The sequence below is a fragment of the Oncorhynchus mykiss genome, chromosome 22, assembly GCF_013265735.2.
Source record: "Oncorhynchus mykiss isolate Arlee chromosome 22, USDA_OmykA_1.1, whole genome shotgun sequence".
NCBI classification, from domain to species: domain Eukaryota; kingdom Metazoa; phylum Chordata; class Actinopteri; order Salmoniformes; family Salmonidae; genus Oncorhynchus; species Oncorhynchus mykiss.
This window is the reverse complement of record NC_048586.1, coordinates 38727540-38740137: the sequence shown is the minus strand read 5'-3', so window position 1 is coordinate 38740137 and position 12598 is coordinate 38727540.

Here is a 12598-nt window from a genome sequence, read left to right as displayed (position 1 = left end):
CACAATTCATTCATAATACTGTGAATGTATAGTTTCACAGACATATTGTTACCTTTTTTTCTGGTTTGTGTGAAATGGTTAATAATAATATAAAACCAGTCTGCACACCACCAAGGTGAATTGGTTTAACCTGACTCTTGGTTGACAGTGTTCGGTAATGTATTCATGCTTAAATGCCAAATATACACATTTCTTTCTATTTGTCTTTGTAACTTATTTTTGATGTGAGTCTTATTTGCAGTCTTGACACAAACCTTGACATCAAATAAGGGATCATAGCTTTCACCTGGTCAGTCTGTCATGGAAAGAGCAGGTGTCCTTAATGTTTTGTACACACAAACACACATATATATATATATATATATATATACATACACATATATATATATATATATATATATATATATATACACATACATACATACATACATACATACATACATACATACATACATATATATACATATACATATATATACATATACATATATATACATATATACATACATACATACATACACACATATATATATATACACATACATATATATATAAATATATAAATAACAAAAATATAAAACAAAACAAAAATATAAACGCAACATATAGTGTTGGTCCCATGTTTCATGAGCTGAAATAAAAGATCCCAGAAATGTTCCATAAGCTTATCTAAAATGTTGTGCACAAATTTGTTTACATCCCTGTTAGTGAGCATTTCGCCTTTGCTAAGATAATCCGTCCAACTGCCACGTGTGGCATATCAAGAAGCTGATTAAACAGCATGATCATTACACAAGTGCACCTTGTGCTGGGGACAATAAAAGGCCACTAAAATGTGCATGTGTCACACAACACAATGCCAGATGTCTCAAGTTGAGGGAGCGTGCAATTGGCATGCTGACTGCAGAAATGTACACCAAATCTGTTGCCGGAGAAGTAAATGTTAATTTCTCTATCATAAGCCATCTTCAACGTTGTTGAAAGGCCCTGCTCCCCCGATTGCTCAGTTGGGCCTGGCGGCAAACACTACAAAGAGTTTTGGTGGTTCCAAACTTCTTCCATTTAAGAATGAAGGCCACTGTGTTCTTGGGGACCTTCAATGCTGCAGATATTTATTGGTACCCTTCCCCATATCTGTGCCTCGGCGCTCTACAGACATTTCCTTGGTATGCTAATTGCCAATGTCAGGCTAGCAAATAATGAAATAAGCTAATTGCCAATGTCAGGCTGGCAAATAATGAAATAGGCTAATTGCCAATGTCAGGCTGGCAAATAATGAAATAAGCTAATTGCCAATGTCATGCTGGCAAATAATTTTAATGAACATATACTTCAGCTAGAAAACTCCATGTTTAGCCATGCAAAGCGTTCTTTAACCATTCGCATAGCCCGCATAGCCTGTTGGGTAACGTAGTCTAAATCTTATTAACACAACATCTTCTTTCCTTTAAAAGAAAACTACTTTTCTATGTTATTACACGTCACATCACATTTGTTTACTCAACCTGCAAAACATGCAATTTTCAATAACACACATTTCTTTCCCCAAATGTTTTTCCTTAAAATTAAAATTCAACTAAATATAGTCTGTCCAACAATACTCTATTGTGGCTCTATTTCTTTTCACATTAACAAAACATTCAGTCCAGGTGCCCCTTTTTGTATTTATATATATTTGATACACTGCCGATTTTGCAGGTTTTCCTACTTACAAAGCATGTAGAGGTCTGTCATTCAACTGTGAGAGACGGAATCTAATACAAAAATCCAGAAAATCACATTGTATGATTTTTAAGTAATTCATTTGCATTTTATTGCATGACATAAGTATTTGATACTTCAGAAAAGCAGAACTTAATATTTGGTACAGAAACCTTTGTTTGCAATTACAGAGATCATACAGTGCCTTGCGAAAGTATTCGGCCCTCTTGAACTTTGCGACCTTTTGCCACATTTCAGGCTTCAAACATAAAGATATAAAACTGTATTTTTTTGTGAAGAATCAACAACAAGTGGGACACAATCATGAAGTGGAACGACATTTATTGGATATTTCAAACCTTTTTAACAAATCAAAAACTGAAAAATTGGGCGTGCAAAATTATTCAGCCCCTTTACTTTCAGTGCAGCAAACTCTCTCCAGAAGTTCAGTGAGGATCTCTGAATGATCCAATGTTGACCTAAATGACTAATGATGATAAATACAATCCACCTGTGTGTAATCAAGTCTCCGTATAAATGCACCTGCACTGTGATAGTCTCAGAGGTCCGTTAAAAGCGCAGAGAGCATCATGAAGAACAAGGAACACACCAGGCAGGTCCGAGATACTGTTGTGAAGAAGTTTAAAGCCGGATTTGGATACAAAAAGATTTCCCAAGCTTTAAACATCCCAAGGAGCACTGTGCAAGCGATAATATTGAAATGGAAGGAGTATCAGACCACTGCAAATCTACCAAGACCTGGCTGTCCCTCTAAACTTTCAGCTCATACAAGGAGAAGACTGATCAGAGATGCAGCCAAGAGGCCCATGATCACTCTGGATGAACTGCAGAGATCTACAGCTGAGGTGGGAGACTCTGTCCATAGGACAACAATCAGTCGTATATTGCACAAATCTGGCCTTTATGGAAGAGTGGCAAGAAGAAAGCCATTTCTTAAAGATATCCATAAAAAGTGTTGTTTAAAGTTTGCCACAAGCCACCTGGGAGACACACCAAACATGTGGAAGAAGGTGCTCTGGTCAGATGAAACCAAAATTGAACTTTTTGGCAACAATGCAAAACGTTATGTTTGGCGTAAAAGCAACACAGCTGAACACACCATCCCCACTGTCAAACATGGTGGTGGCAGCATCATGGTTTGGGCCCGCTTTTCTTCAGCAGATGGTTAAAATTGATGGGAAGATGGATGGAGCCAAATACAGGACCATTCTGGAAGAAAACCTGATGGAGTCTGCAAAAGACCTGAGACTGGGATGGAGATTTGTCTTCTAACAAGACAATGATCCAAAACATAAAGCAAAATCTACAATGGAATGGTTCAAAAATAAACATATCCAGGTGTTAGAATGGCCAAGTCAAAGTCCAGACCTGAATCCAATCGAGAATCTGTGGAAAGAACTGAAAACTGCTGTTCACAAATGCTCTCCATCCAACCTCACTGAGCTCGAGCTGTTTTGCAAGGAGGAATGGGAAAAAATTTCAGTCTCTCGATGTGCAAAACTGATAGAGACATACCCCAAGCGACTTACAGCTGTAATCGCAGCAAAAGGTGGCGCTACAAAGTATTAACTTAAGGGGGCTGAATAATTTTGCACGCCCAATTTTTCAGTTTTTGATTTGTTAAAAAAGTTTGAAATATCCAATAAACGTCGTTCCACTTCATGATTGTGTCCCACTTGTTGTTGATTCTTCACAAAAAAATACAGTTTAATATCTTTATGTTTGAAGCCTGAAATGTGGCAAAAGGTTGCAAAGTTCAAGGGGGCCGAATACTTTCGCAAAGCACTGTACGTTTCCTGTAGTTCTTGACCAGGTTTGCACACACTGCAGCAGGGATTTTGGCCCACTCCCTCATACAGACCTTCTCCAGATCCTTCAGGTTTCGGGGCTGTCGCTGGGCAATACAGACTTTCAGCTCTCTCCAACGATTTTCTATTGGGTTCAGGTCTGGAGACTGGCTAGGCCACTCCAGGACCTTGAGATGTTTCTTACGGAGCCAGTCCTTAGTTGCCCTGGCTGTGTGTTTCGGGTCGTTGTCATGCTGGAAGACCCAGCCACGACCCATCTTCAATGCTCTTACTGAGGGAAGGAGGTTGTTGGCCAAGATCTCGCGATACATGGCCCCATCCATCCTCCACTCAATACGGTGCAGTCGTCCTGTCCCCTTTGCAGAAAAGCATCCCTAAAGAATGATGTTTCCACCTCCATGCTTCACGGTTGGGATGGTATTCTTGGGGTTGTACTCATCCTTCTTCTTCCTCCAAACACGGCGAGTGGAGTTTAGACCAAAAAGCTATATTTTTGTCTCATCAGACCACATGACCCTCTCCCATTCCTCCTCTGGATCATCCAGATGGTCATTGGCAAACTTCAGACGGGCCTGGACATGCGCTGGCTTGAGCAGGGGTACCTTGCGTGCGCTGCAGGATTTTAATCCATGACGGCGTAGTGTGTTACGAACGGTTTTCTTTGAGACTGTGGCCCCAGCTCTCTTCAGGTCATTGACCAGGTCCTGCCATGTAGTTCTGGGCTGATCCCTCACCTTCCCCACGAGGTGAGATCTTGCATGGAGCCCCAGACCGAGGGTGATTGACCGTCATCTTGAACTTCTTCCATTTTCTAATAATTGCACCAACAGTTGTTGCCTTCTCACCAAGCTGCTTGCCTATTGTCCTGTAGCCCATCCCAGCTTTGTGCAGGTCTACATTTTTTTCCCTGATGTCCTTTCACAGCTCTCTGGTCTTGGCCATTGTGGAGAGGTTGGAGTCTGTTTGATTGAGTGTGTGGACAGGTGTCTTTTATACGGGTAACGAGTTCAAACAGGTGTAGTTAATACAGGTAATGAGTGGAGAACAGGGAGGCTTCTTAAAAGAAAAACTAACATGTCTGTGAGAGCCGGAATTCTTACTGGTTGGTAGGTGATCAAATACTTATGTCATGCAATAAAATGCAAATCAATTACTTAAAAATCATACAATGTGATTTTCTGGATTTTTTTAGATTCCGTCTCTCACAGTTGAAGTGTACATATGATAAAAAAAATACAGACCTCTACATGCTTTGTTAGTAGGAAAACCTGCAAAATCGGCAGTGTATCAAATACTTGTTCTCCCCACTGTATATATTTAGCAATTCTCAATAAGCATTTCAGGGGCTCTGACAGACCTTTTTGGTCGTTCTGCTGAAGTGCTTCCTGAAACAGTTGGACAGCGTTCATTGTCAGTCAGGATGTTCTGACTGAATTGTCCATTTCTAAAGGCATTTGACGCTTCAGCAGTATCCTCCTGATGATCCTCAGATCCTTAGATCCACTCTGTTTCGTCTCAGTTGTGATCCATGCTCCGTTTGGATCTCATAGGATCGCGGTGCAACTTCTCTCTGCACACACCCTTGCTGCATCCAGGTTCCTGTAGTGATGTCTCGGAGTCGTACATGATCTCCAGGTTTTAGTTCAGGTAAGTGTCTTGCACTTTTGTTGTGTTGCTATTTTTGCACTTCTGGGTGTTAGCAAGTCCTCATGGATGGGTAGGTTGGTTCTGATGTGACGTCCCATCAACATTTGTGCAGGTGAAAGTCCGTTCTGCCGCGGTGCGCTGCGGTAGATCAGATTTTTTAGGAAATCCTCCTTTCCATCATGTGCCTTTTTCATCAGACCTTTGACAATTTTGACTGAACTCTCTGCTAAGCCATTGGACCTTGGGTAGTTGGGGCTGGAGGTGTTGTGTCGGAATCCCCAGTCGTCAGTGATCGATTGGAATTCGGAACTTGAGAACTGCGGGCCATTGTCCGAGTACAGTTCAGACGCAACCCCATGTCTTGCAAAGACTGATTTCAGGTAGGTGACTACAGCTTTGCTGGAGGTAGTTGGCAGTGTTGCTACTTCAGGGTAGTTTGAGTAGTAGTCGGTAACAACAATGTGACTTTTGCCATTGCAGTCAAAAAGGTCAATTCCAACTTTGTAGTAGGGTCTGTTGGGTACTAGATGAGGCATTAGCGGCTCTGCTTGCTGCTCTGGCCTGTAGGTCAAACACAGTTCACATGAAGCAGTGGTCTGGCTGATTTCCTGGTTCATTCTTGGCCAGTACATTACTTCTCGTGCTCGTCGTTTGCATTTTTCCTCACCCAAGTGGCCCTTGTGTATTTTATGTAGCATTTCTTTGCGTAGTCTCACGGGAATGACAATCTTGTTGCCTTTGAACACTATGTCATCCACAACGGTGAGCTCTGCTCTGCATATCCAGTAATCCTGTATTCTCCTTGGACAGTTGTTTTTCTGTGCAGGCCATCCTATCAGTGTTGTTTCTTTCAACTCTGTCATTGTTTGGTCAACTGCGGTCTCTTTTGATCTGCTCCACTCTCAGAAGACACAGGAAGTGATGTTACGATCATGTCGACGTAGGCCTGAATCTCAGTGTTTTTCTGTGTGTCGAAGCTCTCCTTTTTGTCGACTGCTCGAGAAAGAGTGTCGGCGGCGAACATGAACTTTCCCGGGGTATAGATCCTCTTCACATCATACTTTTGCAGTCTGATCAACATTCTCTGGATTCTCATTGGACAATCATTCAGTGGCTTAGACATGATTGACACCAATGGTTTGTGGTCGGTTTCTACTTCGAAGTCTCGTCCGTAGATGTATTGGTGAAACCTTTCGCAAGCGTATGTGCTTGCCAGTAGTTCTTTATTTGTGCATACCTTGTCTCTGCGCCTGTCAAGGTTCTGGACGCATAAGCGATGGGTTGCCATGTGTCGTCATGCTGTTGCAGAAGAACTGCTCCCAGGCCAAACTGTGACGCGTCTACAGAAATCCTTGTGCTTTTCTCTGGATCATAGTACCTGAGCACTGGCTCTTCTTGTCTTCTTTAGGTGTTTGAAGCAGTTTTCCTGTTCATGGGACCATTCCCATTCATTTGTCTGTTCCAGAAGACATCTGAGTGGAGCGGACTGTGCTGACAGTTGAGGTATGAACTTCGCAAGGTAGGTGATCATGCCCATGAAGCGTCTCACATCGTCCTTGTTCTTCGAGCGCTCCATGTTGTTGATGGCTGATGTTTTCCTCGGGTCTGATTTGACTCCGTCCTCAGAAAGTACATCTCCCACGAAGGTAAGTGTTTTCCCACCAAACTCAGATTTGTCCTTGTTTAGTTTTAGGTTGACTTTCCGTGTCAGGTCCAGCACTTGTCTCACTCTCGCATCGTGTTCTTCTTTTGTGGACCCCCAGATGATGAAGTCATCCATCATAGTCTCCACTCCTGGAAGGTGCTCGAAGATCATGTGGATTGTCTTGTGGTAGACCTCTGGCGCGGAGAGAATCCCATATGGTAGGCAAAGAAATCTGTACCTGCCCTCGGGTGTGTTGAATGTGCATAGCCTTGAGCTTGCATCGTCTAGCTTCATTTATCAGAATCCTGATGAGGCGTCAAGCTTACTGAACCACTTTGCTCCAGCAAACTGCAACATTATTTCTTCTCTGGTTGGCAACTTGAAATGCTCTCTCTTGATTGCTTTGTTGAGATCTCTCGGGTCTAGACATATCCTGAGATCATTGTTATTTTTCACCACAATAACCAGTGAGCTTACCCAGTCTGTAAATTCATCCATTTTTGTGATGACGTCCATATTTTCCATGCATCCGAGTTCCTCTTTGAGCTTTTTCCTCAGTGCAAATGGAATGTTTCTGCATGCATACATACATGCACATCAGTACATATTTTGTGTTCTCCTGGTAAACATCCAAGACCCTCAAACACATCCTCATTCTCAGCCAGTAGTGATTCTTGGTCATTTTCAGTCTGTGATGTCACTACATTCACTCTTTTCAACAAATTGAGCTTTTTACATGCATTGATTCCTAGAATAGGCTCTACACTCTTTTGCACAATCAGCAGCTGTGCTCTGAACAGTTTTCCTTTATGCTGTAAAGTTACTATGCAGCTACCTTTGACTGGTACGTTCTCCCCAGTATAACCAGTAACCTTCATTTTCACCGGGTGTATTTTGCTCTTCACCTTCAGTGTTTTGCAGTCATCCAGCGACAACAGGTTTACCTGTGCTCCAGTATCAAGCTTGAATGGTATTATAGATTCATTCACCTTCAGTGTTTTGTAGTCATCCAGCAACAACAGGTTTACCTGTGCTCCAGTATCAAGCTTCAATGGTATTATAGCTTCATTCACAGTCAATGACACAATCCATTCTGCATTTACTGCATTGCATATTTCCACAGAATCAACAAAGAATTCTTCCATCTCCTCGACTGTGTGAACCTTTTTCTTTGTAGCCTCAGCCTTGCAGCATTTTGAGTAAGGATTATTTTTCCCACAGTTGTTACATGATTTGCCATATGCAGGGCATTTGTTTTGGCTTGTGGATAAATCCACATTTTCCACATGTAGTGTTTTGATTTCTCTCTTTTGTTTGTTTTTGTTTTGTAAGGTGTTGTGTGTGGTGCTCCTCTCTTTTTATTGCATACACTGACGTCTCATCCCTGCACAGCTCTTTAGCTTGTGGTTTCAGCTGCTCGACACATTCACTGCTTTATCCAAAGTTAAATCTTGCTCACGCAGCAATCTCTCCTTGAGTCCATTATCAAGTATGCCACAGACTATCCTGTCTTTCACTAGTGAGTCTTTCAGATTTTCAAATTCACACGTTTTGTCCAGTGTGTTCAGCGCAGCCAAAATACTGGTTTAAACTGACTCCCTGTTTCTGATCATGAGAGAAACTTGTATCTCTCAAACGTGACGTTCTGGCTTGGTACAAAGTACTCCTCAAATGTATCCATTAGCAAAGTCAATGTCAAGTTTGCCTCGTCTTGCTGAAAGCTATTGTAAATGTCCAATGCTTCCTCTCCAATAACATGTAGAAAAATAGAAGCTTTCAATTTGTCATCATCTCCCCCTGAACCACTGGCTGCTAGGTAGATATTGAATCTCTTCTTTAAACGTTTCCAATTGTCAGCTAAATTGCCTGTTAACTGAGTAGGAGGACTAAGCCTATCCATGACGGAGAACAGGAACAGTGTCAATTTCTCTTACTTCAGTATGTTGCTCATCAACTTGCTCGTCAACAGATTCCAATGCAGCCTTGCTCTCGCTGCTGCGGCTCGTTGTCCTCGCTCTTGCAAGCTAGCATCTTCGACTACCCACGTCACTTGACTTGTGGTAGAATGTTCAATTTTCGTTGAGGAAATTTGCAGAGTTACTCCTTTCTTATCTCTGTCTCGTCATAGCGACTACCAATCTGACACCATGTTATGTTTGTTCCTTATATAATGACAAACCTGGGCGTAGGTTTAACTACTTTTAATGAACATATACTTTAGCTAGAAAACTCTGTGTTTAGCCATGCAAGGCGTTCTTTAACCATCCGCATAGCCTGCTGGGTAACGTAGTCTAAATGTTATTAACACATAACAACACACTTGCCTTAACTCTTGTAACTACCCATCCCAGATCCGGGAGCGTTGTCATCAACTGACACTAATTAGCATAACGCAACGGACATAAATATTACTAGAAAATATTTATATTCATGAAATCACAAGTGAAATATATTGAAACACAGCTTAGCCTTTTGTTAATCACCCTGTCATCTCAGATTTTGAAAATATGCTTTACAGCCAAAGCAAGTTAAGTTAATCGATAGCCTAGCCTAGCATTATGCCTAGCTAGCAGCAGGCAACCTGGTCACGAAAATCAGAAAAGCAATTAAATTAAATTGTTTACCTTTGATAACCTTCGGATGTGTTCACTCACAAGACTCCCAGTTAGATAGCAAATGTTCATTTTTTCCCAAAAATATAATTTTTGTAGCCGAAGTAACTCTTCACATTTGGCTCAGAATTCGACCGGAAATTGCGATCACGACAACGGCGAAAAATATTCCAAATTAGCGCCATAAAATCGACAGAAACATGCCAAACGTTGTTTATAATCAATCCTCAAGGTGTTTTTCAAATATCTATTTGATTATATATCAACCGGGACAGGTGGCTTCTTAGTAGGAAAGAGAGAAACAATGGCCGCATTTGTCCCTTATGCACAAAACACTCGGAGAGACTCCAGCTGACCACTGACGCAATGTTGACGTTCAGGCTAATTTTTCAAAATAAAATCCTGAAACTATGTAGTGTGACACTAGACACATTAGGGAAGCCATAGAAAAAGGAATTTGGTTGATATCTCATTAACTGCTCAATAGGGACGCATAGGAACGCAGAGCTTTCTAAATAAGAGTCCCTTCCTGATTCGATTTTTCTCAGGCTTTCGCCTGCAATATCAGTTCTGTTATACTCACAGACAATATTTTTACAGTTTTGGAAACTTTAGAGTGGTTTCTATCTTAAGCTGTCAATTATATGCATATTCTAGCATCTTGTCCTGACAAAATATCCCGTTTACTTTGGGAACGTTATTTTTCCAAAAATGAAAATAGTGCCCCCTAGTTTCAAGAGGTTTTAATATATTGAAAAATAGCGTGCTTACTGGTAGGCTAAATGACTTGCAAGTTGGTCAACCACCATCCTCTTGTGTCATGCTGGAATGGTAGTTGTATTTTGAATCGGAATAGCAGTTACATTTTTTATTGACCCAAATGCCCCCTCCTTTTTAGGTAAGAGCTTTTATTAAACACATTATTTCCCTTTAGCTTCTAGGTAGCATCTCGTTTGCAACAGCACAGGTTTGTACAAACCTTGCTGTTTGCCACTCAGACCCTAGTAACAATGTTGCAAAATATGAATTTGTAAAACAAATTATTACCCTACCAATAAATACGAAATTTAGCGGTAAAAATGAAGGACCATTTAATGTGGCATGAACACAACCAGTCGTGATGCCATCTGATGGTCAAACAAATCACTTATTTCTGAAAACGGTGGGTAAACTGCGTTTACAGTTTTCATGGACACAAATGCAAATAATGTAGATATATTGAATGCTTCTCACCGAAAGAGTCAACTATAGGCTGGATTGGATGCGCATTGGTGTCGAGCTGTAGGCTAGTTGTCTAGTGATATTGGCGACCTTCAGCTGATCCAGGAGAGTAAACAAAAGGTCTCCTTCTTGTGGACACGGAGAACACCAACACACGCACGCACCTGAAAAACAAAGCAATGAGCTGATTGACAAAAGCAAACAAAATATATAAAGGCCTCCGAGGAAGAGGAGCTTGCACATAGGCCTATAGAATCCCCCCCAAAATAATTATAATAGTGTAGGCTAGCCTTATATTTTTGATCAAAATATAGAGGGGGCTCATTGTCAAGGTTGTTGACCCAATAATCAATTGGATAAGTAACTCAATATGCCAAGGTAGTGCACAAAAATAATAATGATTCATTTTAGGATGGTACTCAGGCTATAAGAAAATAAGAACAACTTGGCCCAGAAGATGGCAGGATTTCACTTATCAAACTTTAGGCTACTAGCAGAAAGGCGGTCTCTGGAGAACCGTTCCGTTGAAAACTATCATAAATGTACATCTCCAGGCTGCTATTCAATCAAAGCCACATTGACATTATCCATCCCTGGTTAGCCACTATTTGCTTAAAAAGTCAGACGTAGCCTAACACAATATCTGCCAATTAATTTCAAGCAATATTGCCTCTGGTCTGTTGTCTGTATGGTGCATGTGTTTGTTTATCACTCCATGTAGCCAGTTAGTGATGCTAATGATAATGATCTTGTGGGTAGACGGAAAGACTTTCCCCAATAACCTTCTGAATTAAATGTTAACTGCAAAGTAGGCTTACCTGACAGAATACTGAAAATATAAATGCAACATGTTTCATGAGCTGAAATAAAAGGGGCGGCAGGGTAGCCTAGTGGTTAGAGCGTTGGACTAGTAGAGCGTTGGACTAGTAACCGGAAGGTTGCGAGTTCAAACCCCCGAGCTGACAAGGTACAAATCTGTCGTTCTGCCCCTGAACAGGCAGTTAACCCACTGTTCCCAGGCCGTCATTGAAAATAAGAATTTGTTCTTAACTGACTTGCCTGGTTAAATAAAGGTAAAATAAAAATAAAATAAATAAAAAAAGATTCCAGAAATGTTTCATATGCACTAAAAGATTAATTCTCTCAAATTTTGTGCACACAATTGTTTATATCCCTGTTGGTGAGCATTTCTCCATTACCAAGATAATCCATCCACCTGGCAGGTGTGGCATATCAAGAAGCTGATTAAACAGCATGATCATTACACAGGTGCACCTTGTGCTGGGGACAATAAAAGGCCAGTGATGGACTGTCGTTTCCCTTAGCTTATTTGGGCTGTTCTTTCCATAATATGGACTTGGTCTTTTACCAAATAGCTCTATCTTCTGTATACCCCCTACCTTGTCACAACACAACTGACTGGCTCAAACGCATTAAGAAGGAAAGAAGTTCCACAAATGAACTTTTATCAATGCACACCTGTTAATTGCAATGCATTCCAGGTGACTACCTCATGATGCTTGTTGAGAGAATGCCAATAGTTTGTGAAGCTGTCATCAAGGCAAAGTGTGGCTATTTGAAGAATCTCAAATATAAAATATATTTTTGATTTGTTTAACACTTTTTTGGTTACTTCATGATTCCAGATTTTATTTCATAGTTTTGATGTCTTCACTATTATTCTAAAATGTAGAAAATAGTAAAAATGAAGAAAAACCCTTGAATGAATAGGTGTTCTAAAACTTTTGACAGTAGAGTATATATTTGCAAACAGGAAAATGTTACAGAGAAAACATGGTGCTTGTCTTGCCAAATAGGACTACTGTTTATGAACCATTATTTAACCTATGGGCCTATATTGACACATCTCTTGTACACCAAGGACCCGGGGAGGATTGGCAGGGTAGAGAAGAATAAACATCCATTGTACACCAAGGACCCGG